We start from the raw sequence: 12,154 nt of genomic DNA, 5'->3' as shown, positions 1-12,154 counted from the left end.
ATATATATTTATTAGTAGTCACAATATCTCAAAAAAAAAAACTACCTACTAATAAAAAGTCAATATTTTTCAAATTTTAACTTATAATAAAACCAATATTACAAACTCAACAGTAACAAAATGATCATAGGTCTAAAATTACAATCTTAACAATAAAAATATAAGCATATTCAGAAATACAAATATGACAATTCAACAATAATAAAATTATAATTTTGAAGTAAAATTTAAATAAATTATTGTGGATTGATTTTAAGTTAAGCAAGTTGACTCTTTATTGCTTTGTTTATTAATAGTATCTTACTGTATCATCCTGTACGCATATTAATCCGAATCCATTTATATCGAACTCAAACTTGCAAATTTAGATCCATGGATCGTGTGAGGTACTGCCACCCGCAACTCTATTTAGTTAAAAACATAAAGCAATCCAAATGCTCGCATCACCCTTTTAGGCTTAGGCTTTTAAAGAGGTGGGCGGGAATGCTTTTTCATATTCAATTGAACAAAAATATCCCTTTTAACTTGTCTATTTTATTAACTTAAAAGGATAGTGTTTATTTTTAGAAAAATAATAATTACAGTTGTGAGTATGCAAGTGTTGTACAGTTATTTTAAAAATAAATAAATAAATACAGAACTTATATAAAAAAATTAATTTTTTAATAATAGACTTCACTCTTTTTCAAAATAACTACATAGCATTTAGACACTCCAAGATTATATGTAGCATTACTTTTATTTTTATGTAGTTTACCGGCTGCCTAGTAGACTCATAGACTTGAGAAGGGTTCTTTAGTACTTCTTGTTAACTTTCTAGTTTGTTCTCGTTAACCTCTTTTTAAGCTTTCTTTTTTATAATAGTTGTTTACCGATCAAAAAAAAAGAAAAAAAAAGCTTTATTTTTTGTAATTAGTCAAGCAATTCACAGGGTGTTGGTTCGTCATTGATTCTGAATGCTTGGAAACTTGAATGACAGTTTAATTCTCATTTTTCGAGTTTTGGCATTGCTTGCAGCTGTGATTTTGATGCAAGAATGTGACAGAAGTACAGTAAATTACTACTTCTCTTCCTTCTCATTTCACTTCTAAAGCACCTCATTTTTTTGGAGAAGCTAGCTGTCACAAAGATCTTTCTTCGTCTCCCTTAACACTGTAATTAGCAAAAAGAAGAAGCTAAAGAATATTGGTGAACCCTTATCCCGGATGGGTTAAGTAGTGGGGAACCACATGCAAGTCACGTCTCTAATTTTTCCATGCATAAAATGTGATATATCTCAAATAAATAGAGAGATTTTATGGAAAAAAAAATGTGAAAAATCACTAAAAAATAGTAAAATTAGCTTAATATATTAAACCGAGTTTGTTTGGATTCAGAGAGTGTTTCATCTCATCTCATCATTACAGCTTTATCAAATTTTCGTATAAAATATAATAAACAATTCTATTTTTTTAAATCTCAATTCAACTTTTTCAAATTTTAAAATAATAATAATATTAAAAAATAATATTATAATAATATTTTATTCAACTTTCATCTGAGATCATTTTATCTCATTTTTTAATCCAAACCAATCCTAAATCTAGCCCAAAGTTAGATTGGGTGGCTATGATGAGATACAAGTTTTTAGGCTTATCAATGTCGTCATCATTGTTTAAGGATTATTTAGTACTTGTATTGCAGCTTGTGCTACTGCATTTGTACATTATCTTGTAGCTCGCATATGTTAGGTTCATTTGTACATCATCAATGTAATTTCTAGTTAGAAAATTATTTTATGGAATAATACTTCTAATTTATAGTTAGAAATAATAATATAATCTTTAGAGTTTTCTAGTATTCTTTTTCATTTTTAGAAATAATAAATTTATTTTAACAATGTGGATATAAGTGTTATTATTTTTATTTTTATTAAAATATTTAAAATTAAATTAATTTTCTAGACCCACAGCAGCAGCGCCATGAGTATGTGATTTGGTTTCATGGACCAATGGCTATATCGTGGGTCCATTTCTCATATACCCTCTTACCTAAAATTTTTAAATTTTAGGTAAGAATTTCGGAAGCCTAGATACGGCTTTTTATGGAGTTTGTTTTGCTAAGTTGAACAACATTTGCTGAAAAAGAGAAATTTGCAATGAGTAAATATACAAATATTCGATTTGAGTAGTATTATTTAAAAGTCTTTATACTGCACACCATAAATATAATATAATTTAATAAGAAATAATACTTATCGTCCTCATACTAAATACCAACATGTAATTTATCATTTTTATTCTTCTATTTAAATATACATATTTATACATCAATATGTGTGTTTAAATATAAAGACAAAAATGATAAATTACATATTGATATGTGGTGGAGGAGATGATAAGTAGATTTTTTTTTTAGTTATTCTGAATTTTATAAAAAAAATTCTATTTTTTAAATTGTTCTTAATAAGTATTCCACGTGTCATGTTCTAATTGATCGGTTGTTAAACGAATTGGCAAGAAGATGGATGGAGGGATCTAATTCTAAAAAGAGAATTGTTATAACTACAAGGAAATTCCACAAATTGATATCGTTTCGTATGATATATTATATCTACTTTACAATCTAACGTACAACATCAAGTTGCATTAATTTTATAAGTTTACTTTTACGTAATCTCTTTGTCGCTAAAATATTTCCCTACCAGAAATTTGCGTGCCAAGAGACTAATTGTCAGAAAATAAAACTGAAAAAATGATTTGCAAGAGGGCAAAAACTCAAGTACTGATTTTATAATGGATAATGATAGGGTTATTACTCTCCTATTACCTATTTACTACTTATTTTGTATTTTATTTAATAGTTAAGGAATTGACTATTAGTAACATTTTATTTTTTTAAAATTTTTATTAATGATTAAGGATGTTAAAAAAATACTTAAAAGAAAATGATAAAAAAATAAAAAACTTTAAATGCACTATAAGTAGTAAATGAATAATAAGAGAGTAGTAATCATATCACTACCCTTTTATAATTAGTCTCTTGTATAAGTAAAGCAGCCTTAAAATACTCAAATAGGGTTAAGAATCGAAATCAAAATCATATTATAAAAATAACACTCTACAAACGTCTTCAAAACTCCGTATTTGGCTCGCTCGACATGTCCTCGATCGAGCTGCCTACAATCACATGAAGCGTGCGAGTTTTTAATTTTCTCTTCCATTATGAATTCAACTTCTTGCCTTCGACTTCTTTCGAGATTTTCCATAAATCCGTTGAGCTGGTCAGCATCAAAATGGACGAAGCCTTAGCAAAGTTAGATCAAGATTTCTTTCAATTTTCTAACTTAAATAGATTCTACAATTTAGAGAAATAGACGTCACACAACATGTAAAGCTAATGGCATAATTTATAATAGTACTATTTAAAAATTTTTACACCACACACTATCCACATGACATAATTTTTTTTATAAGATTTAAATTTTAAAATTTCTTTTCCAAATCAAATTATGTTATTTGGGTGGTGTGTGGTGTAAATGTCTCCAAATATAATTTTTCTTGTATTTAATGTTAATCATGGACAACATGTACTATAGTAGGATTCACATGTCGTGTCTCTGTTTTTGAGTTATAAAACGTGTTTGAATAAAAAATTGTAAGAAAACTCAATCCTCACATATTAGCCATATATAAGGCACTACAAGAGATTTAGTTTTTGAAGATAAAAAATTGTCTCAAAAAACCCAAATTTCATCCAAAAATATTTTTAGAGATGAAAAAATTTCATCTATTTTGTCTCGAAAAGACCGTCTCAAAATATCATTTTTAGGGATGAAATTGGGTGGAACCAATCGAAATTGTTCGACAGGTAAGTTTTTTTTAGACGAAAACTTTTCATCTAAAAAATAAGTTCGAATGGCATAATATTAGTTTGAACCGACACTTACTGTTCGAACTATAAGAAATGTTCATTCGAACGAATAACCATATTTGATCATGTTCAAATAGACGGAGTGTTTGAACAGATTTTATGCGTTCAAACCAATAAATTTTTCAAATGACTTGTGTTCGAACATAAATTATGTCCATTCGAACTGATTTTTTATTTTTTAAATTATTTTCCTTCGAACGGTGTTTTGAATATTAATGTTATTTGAACCAATATTTTATTGTTCGAATGGCCATACGAACTATATTTCTCGATTGTCGTTCGAATGGGTTAATTTTTATTCGAATGAGTCTGTTTTTATTCGAATGGATTTATAAATGGTAATTTATAGTTCGAACGGTATTAATTATACAAAATAGAATTTAATTAATAATATCATACTAATATTACACAAATTGTGATTCAAACATCAATTATTCAAATGTTTTGGAACATCATAATATAAAGACAATTAAAGAAAAAATAAATTTTAAGATTGTGGTAGTGACATAGAGTTTTGAGACATTATTTACTGCAAATGTTCAAACACAACTTTTTGTACCTCCATCCCTAGTCTCTTCTGCATGTTCTCTTCTAATCTCACATCTAAATCCATTGCTTGATCTAATCGGGTTAGCAACTCTTTTTTCTTAGACCTCAATTGTTCTATCTCAAGTGTTACTTCCTCCAATTCCTTAGTCTTGTTGTCATTTGATCTGGCTAGAGAAGATGATGATGATGTTGATGACAGCTTTACGCAACGTCCTAGGCCCCTCAAATATCTAGAATGTGATCAAAGAACTTGAGAAATGATCTGAGCATCGTTGATAAATGATTCATCAGATGGATCCGCAACAGTTTTCTTAAAAGATATCATCTTGTCCTGCAAAAACAAAAATATTAAAGTTATTATAAGTAACAAAAATATTATTAGACAATGAAATTAAAGAAATTTAAACTTACATAATTTATCTCTGCTTCGAGACTACTCCAACCACCATCACGATTATTATATGATTTAGCATATAATTGGGTCAGATCATAGTCAGCAGGACTTTTTTCTTCTTGCAAAAAGAAAATCTATATTAGAACTTAAATTAGAAAAATGTATTATATGTTACTATTTAACGGGGATGAGAATAACTTACCATCTTTTAACTCTTACTTCTAATTAAGTATTAATAAGTCTTATATTTCTGATTTTTTAAGTATTAATTATAATTCAAATTTACTTATTTTTTAATTATACCTTATAGTTTTTAACAAATTATCTTTTAAGTATGAAATTTGAGTTTAAGTATTACAATATAGGAGTACACTCATTCGAACACTTCAAGATCTATTCGAACAGGATAACGCGTTTGAACGGGAAATCATTGAGGTCGAACGGTTGCAACCCAGATTCCAGACACGAAACAAAGACAAACACAATCTCAAAGAACACATTCATGGGATAAACACAAATTCGTAACATGCATAATTCACAAACATTGTACAAACACAAATATATTTTCAGATTCCCACATCCAAACACAAAAATATTTTCATAGTTGTTTAAAAACACAAATATATTTCCACATTCAAACACAAATATACTTACATATTTCTCACATCCAAAGACAAATATATTCTTCTAACCTTAATCTTTTATGCAAAAACAGAAGAGAAAAGAACTAATTTGAGTTTAAGAGAACATAAATTTGAGTTTTTTAATAAAAAAAATTCATGAAAATAGAATATCAAAGTAAAAAGAACTTACCAAATTGAAGAGAAAGAAATAATTGATGTCCAGCACGAGCACGGTCTCTCTATCTCCCAATGCTCATGGTCTCTCTCTTTCTCTCGCTCTCTGTATCTCAAGATCAGTTTTCCCAAATTTCCAGTGCATTTGTGCTTCTGAACATCTTATTTTTTATTTTCTCGTTCGAACGTAATTTACTAACCATTCGAACTTGAAAACAGGGAAGCAGGAAACAATTCCTGCCTGGATCAATTTAGCTCACATCGGTTCAAACGTCAACTATAGACGTTTGAACGGATAATTGAAAGTGCAATATGGTGCAAATTGATCCCGCCACAACTTATCAATGGCGCCAACATACTATATATGTTCGAACGCTATAAATTTCTATTCGAACACGTAATTAAACCGTTCAAATAGTAATAATAGACAATTCGAATGTACAATATATATATATATATATAATTTTATTACTATATATATAAAAGTATAGGTATATAGAACACTTAATATTTATGTTAAGAATATATATAAGTCTAAATATATAGTAGAAGATAAGGATATAGTAGTGTACAAGACTATATACTTATATAGTACACCCATATAAGTATTATAAGTATATTATATAAGACTATATTATATAAGTATATTAAATATATAAGTATAATATATCGTAGTATATAAGTAGATATAGTTGTATATCTAACTATAATATAGGTGAACAAATATATACAAGCATAACTATATAAGTATATTATATATATAGTAGTATATAATTATATAGTAGTATATATATATAACTATAAATGTAAGTATAACTATATATAAGTATAGTTATATCTTCTTATTAGTCCAAGTATAAGTATATATATTGATCTTATACTTTTATGTTTTGTTTGAACAAGGTTTAAAAAAATCACAGCCAATTTTAATTTAATTTCCCACCAAATGTTTCGTTTGAATGCATAAATGTTGTGTCCGAACGAGCTTACAATCTTCATGCCAAATTTTCCCACCAAATCTTTCCCTTTCGAACGAACCAATTTCTGTTCGAACGGATTTGAACTTTCTCTACCAAAATAAATGACTTCTCCGCTAAGATTACTATTTGAATAAATTATAAACCATTCGAACAAACATTAATTCCAGGTTCAAACGTATTTTTTATCATTCGAACGGTTTTGACATTTTAAGTCATCATTTTTTAAGACAAAATCTTCAATGATTATTTTTAGGGACAAAATTTAGTTCATCTGTAAATAATTTCGCCCATAAAATTAAAATTTCTTGTAGTAAGGTTAGAACACATACAGAAAAGTTGTAAGACTATTTATAGACACAAAATTTAGAGTTGAATTAACAAGTAATACTCAATTTGAGTGGAAAAGATGCATTCATAATTGCCACTTAATTACTACTACTCATATTATAGAAAGAATAATGCTATTTTATCCTCTCATTTTGTCTCTTCATTTTGGCCGTTCATGTATTTAATTTTTTTTACTTATTGATTAAAGAAGTAGCTATTAGTGTATTGATATTTTTTTAAAAAAAATATTTAAAGATATTAAAAAATATAAAAATAAAAAAAATAAAAAAGATCAGTTTTGCATGTTTCAACTGAGACAGAAATATAAAATATATTTTATAACACTTATTAATCTCCGTATAAATATTTTGAATTACATTAATTAAATAATAGATACGTTAAAACACATTTTATATACTCATAGTACTTGAGGTCCTCGAGTAAAAAACACGAGAGAAACCCACGTACTTTTATGAGAGGAAAATTACCTTTAATGGAAGAAAAATTCTAAATGTATTTAAGAAAAATTTAAAAAAAAATTTACTTCTACATATGTCATATATTAATATGTTAAAAATTATAAAATTTAAAATTTGAAATTTAAATTAAAAAAAAAAACTAACAAAATGTCATATATTAATATGTTAAAAATTATAAAATTTGAAATTTGAAATTTAAATTAAAAAAAAAAAACTAACAAAATGAGTTTTTTAAGTAAAATTATAAATACATGTATCACTACTCTTAATGAAATGATAAGAACACGAAATCGGAGAATTGTATTATTTTTTTTTTCAAGTGGAATCTTTATTTGGATAAATATTATTCATCATTTTTATATCATATATTAATATATAATTTGATATTTACTGATTAGTATATGTATATTTAAATAAAAAGATAAAAATAATAAATTATATATTAATATATAGCTTAAAGAATGAAGAGTAAATTGTTTCAATATTTTGTGCAGCCAACGTGTCAATGGAAGCAGAAAATGCATCAGCTCCACTGACACGTAGCAGTAACTTGTAGTGGTTTCAGCTTGACCACTAGCCTTTTAATTTCAGAAGATCAGAATGGCCCAAACGGCATGCACAAAATACAAAACTTGCACGAACAAATATCGGACGCTGGTTGCGTGAGTTTGACGTAAACTCCGTGGAGAAGCTGGTGGAGGAGGAAGCGTGTTCTCTCCAATATTCGAATTTCGGTTTCCATCCCCTTCTTCTGCTTTTGCGTATATTTCACGTTGAATCTCGACGTAAACAAGGATCTGTTCTCAAGTATCTTCTTTTAAATATCACTTAAATATAAAATATTTTCAATTTTTAATCTTTAATTTTTTTCATCTAATTATTATTTAATAATTACAATCTTTTCAAATTTTTAAATAAAACACAAGAAAAAAATATTATTATTTTTTCAAGTTTTAAAATAAAAATTATATTAATTTTTTTTAACTTATAATATTTTTATTCAATTTTTTATCTCATATTTTCTAAAATTCAATAAAATTAATATTTTAACTCAAATCATTTTATTATTATTTATATATATATATATATATGAATTGGCTATATTTAGAACATAAATACATCTCAATCTATCTCAAACTAATTATCGATAGGATCCAACTACATTTTTTACGAAAAAGTTAACTCATCCCAATTTATTACGTACATTTAAACACGCATAGATCTCAACTTATTTATATTCAAATATGTACATTTCAATAGGATTCACAAGATATTATTATTAACAGATCAACATAGATAATTTAATATCAATATCTCAATATCCAAACCCAGTCAAGTCTCTCTAGCTGTTTTTTTTTTCCGTCTCTCGAGCATGCCTAAGTACCTGCGATTGTGATGTTGCTGGAGAATTTATTTCACTCACTATGTCATTATATTTTTAAAAAATAAAATTGAAATAATATATGGCGCCATTACGTTAAGATTTCTGGATAAAATTTATATGTAATTAAATTGTTAATTTCTTAAAATTAAACTCATTAAATGAAAAATATTGATATATATAGTTAATTAAATTATAAATGAATTGTTTTAATTCTCATAACTCCAGTGTCTTTTTAATTTTAGAAACTAATTATCTTGTGTTTCTTTTTAATTTTGTGAAAAATGTTCACAAAGAGGCCAGGCTTCTTGTTTTTTTTTTTTTTTTGTTGTTTTTTAACTGCATGTAGATGGTATAAAACGAATTTAAAGTGTTGTTTTAATTTTTTTTTTTAAATAAATGCATATATAATTTTTAATTAAATATTTTAAATTGAATGCAGCGTAGACTTTAACAAAACGATAAATAAAATTGATTGAGGAATTGGAGTAATATATATACCAACAGGAGCCACACATGAATGTTTGCAAATTGGCGGTGGTTTTGGCCAAGAGCCGATCGATCGAGCTCTCATGTTACAATATAGCCGAAAGTATTACGTATTATGATCACCCTGCAGCCAGATGGGGACAATGATAAAAAGGACAAGATTGTTGCCCATGCAATCTGCAATTGAGTGACTCTGATTATTATTTATTTATATGTGAAGAACAGTTCTAGATCAGGAAGCTAGCTATCTAACTAGCTGAGTGCACATAGAAGTCAAACTTAACTCATTAATGGCTGATCTTTATGCCATACCCACGTGTATTGCTCTTCTGCTGTTCATGAAAAGGAAGATGGATGCTCGAAGTCCAACGCAAAACATGCAGCCTCCACCAAGCCCACCAAAGCTTCCCGTCATAGGTAACTTGCACCAACTTGGTGAATTGCCTCACCAATCTTTGTGGCGACTCTCAAAAAAATATGGCCCCGTGATGCTCCTTCAACTCGGAGGCATCCCTAGTGTTATTCTATCTTCTGCTGAGGCTGCAAGAGAGGCCTTAAAAGTCCATGATCTTGACTGTTGCAGTAGACCTCCCTCGGAGAGCTCTAAAAGACTTGTACACAACTATCGAGACATGGCTTTTGCACCTTATGGCCAATATTGGAGAGAGATAAGAAAAATATGCGTTCTTGAGGTTTTTAGCATGAAGAGGGTGCAAGGATACCGGTTCATTAGGGAAGAAGAAGTCGCCATGCTTATCAATGGAATATCTCATGACTCTTCGTCTTCTGCAACCCCTGTTGATCTTTCTAAGAAGCTGTTTGCTCTCATTGCAAATATAACTTGTAGGACTGCTTTTGGTAAGAGTTTCCGTGGGAGTGATTTAGATAACGAAAGGTTTTAAGAAGTGGGTCGTGAGGCTGAATCCATATTGGGAAGCTTCAGTGCCTCTGAATGTTTTCCATACGTGGGATGGATTATGGACAGTCTCTCTGGTAGACTTCGAAGGATTGAAAGGATTTTCCGTGACTTGGATCATTTTTTCCAACAGGTGATTGATCTTCATCTCATGCGCCCCGAGAGGGCAATTACGGTGAATCAGCATTGTTCGAACGTAACTTGTAGGGTTCAAACGGTACTTATATATTTTTGTTTTAGAGAATTATATTTATATTAACTAGTAATTATAAGAAATTTATCAATTAAATAATAAGAATAATATAAATCAATAATTAGTTCAGAAAATATAAAAATAATACTAATTCATAATTAAATACTAAATTTACAAAATACTAAATTTTGTCCATTTTAAAAACAAAAAAAAAAAAAAATAAATAAATAAAATATAGAAAGTACTAAGACTCTAACTCTTTGCACACTTCCTCGACTATAGCTAAGCGTTCCTCTATCTGTATCAGTCAAGTATTGATGGTGACCAGTCGTGGACATGGTATCAAGCTTCGTACGTAACTCAGAGATGCTAGAAGTAATCTTTGTATGAAACTCAGACATAGCAGAACGGACCTCCATACGCACTGCATCGATCACCGCTGATGTCTGTTCGCTGATTGTTGCACGCATAATCTCGACCATGTCCTCACGAGTAGCACTGTGACTGATGCCTCGGCCTGTCTGGATGTCTTAGCAGCCGATACTTCATGATCTCCAAGCTGTGCATCTCTCTGAGGATCAACCGGGTCTGGAACATGTCCACGAAGACACAGTCTCAAGTGTCTCGTGCTGCGTGAGGGGGTGGTGCTGTTGATCGGTCCCATCGGTTCCCGTTTACTCTCGACCACAACAGGCACGACACTGGCAAATAGCAGAAATCGGGTGATCAGGATCCCGAATGGCAGTATATTCGTCGAAATGTATCGGGACTTTGATTGAATCCCATCGAATGTATACCTCACCAGGTCTAGAGGAATGTCACGAGCAACCCGTATCATAAATTTCGTCCAATCAATACCAACCTTTGTCTTGTGCTGCCGATGGTCAATATTGTTGGCGATTATCAAATTAAGGATCTTGAAGAAAGAAGATAGATCTGCCTGCTTTATGCTATTCATCCCGTCATAAGGGGGAGCATCTAGACCAACAACCAAATCCTCACCTCATGATTAGCAAGGGCATCAACCTCATATGTATAAATTGGTGCCTCCTCCTTAGCTGTCTTCGCCTCAACTGAATGATCAGACTCTCTAGGCACCACGTTCGGATATGCATCTGGCAACGTAGGAATACCAAGATGCTCAGTGAGTCCGTCCCATGAAAATACAACTGGAACTTCTCAGACAGAGATCCTGTATGCCCCTCCGTCATCTGGGCTGGTACCATCGAGCTCTTTATAGAACTCAGCAACAATGTCAATATAGCAGGCGGTCTCCCATGATTCCTCCCGCTCATCTAAGATAGGTCCCTAACCACGATTGCTGAAAACTGATGGCAGAGAATGACCCCCCTAGACAAGACTCTGAATATCAGAAAGCTTCATTTGTCGCTCTAGTGAAACAGTCCTCTCCCTGACTGGACTGATACTACTCTCAGCTGGATTGCGTCGCTTACGTCCCGCCCTAGAAGAAGACATTATAATCAATCTGAAATTTATAATTAAAGAGCTTATCAATACAATATTAATGATAAAAATATAATAAATAACTAATAACTAAATTATATACTAATAGTAATTTAATAAAGTGAGACATTGTGAACAACAAAATTTTATAAAAATAATATCACACTATTTAATATTAATTAGATTAATTTTAAGAGAAATTAAATATTTAATAAAATGTGATAAATTTCTATATTAATTTAATTATAATATAATATATATTCTTGTTAGGAT

General features: G+C 29.6%; 1 pseudogene; it reads left to right on the top strand.

Annotated features, from left to right (window-relative positions):
- Positions 1–9,598: 9,598 nt before the first annotated feature.
- LOC121255155 lies at positions 9,599–10,790 on the top strand (annotated as a pseudogene).
- The last annotated feature ends 1,364 nt before the right edge of the window (positions 10,791–12,154 follow it).

This window comes from Juglans microcarpa x Juglans regia, chromosome 3D (genome assembly GCF_004785595.1).
Source record: "Juglans microcarpa x Juglans regia isolate MS1-56 chromosome 3D, Jm3101_v1.0, whole genome shotgun sequence".
In the NCBI taxonomy this organism is placed as follows: domain Eukaryota; kingdom Viridiplantae; phylum Streptophyta; class Magnoliopsida; order Fagales; family Juglandaceae; genus Juglans; species Juglans microcarpa x Juglans regia.
The sequence above is the reverse complement of the archived record's forward strand: the minus strand, read 5'-3'. Positions and strand labels throughout refer to the sequence as shown.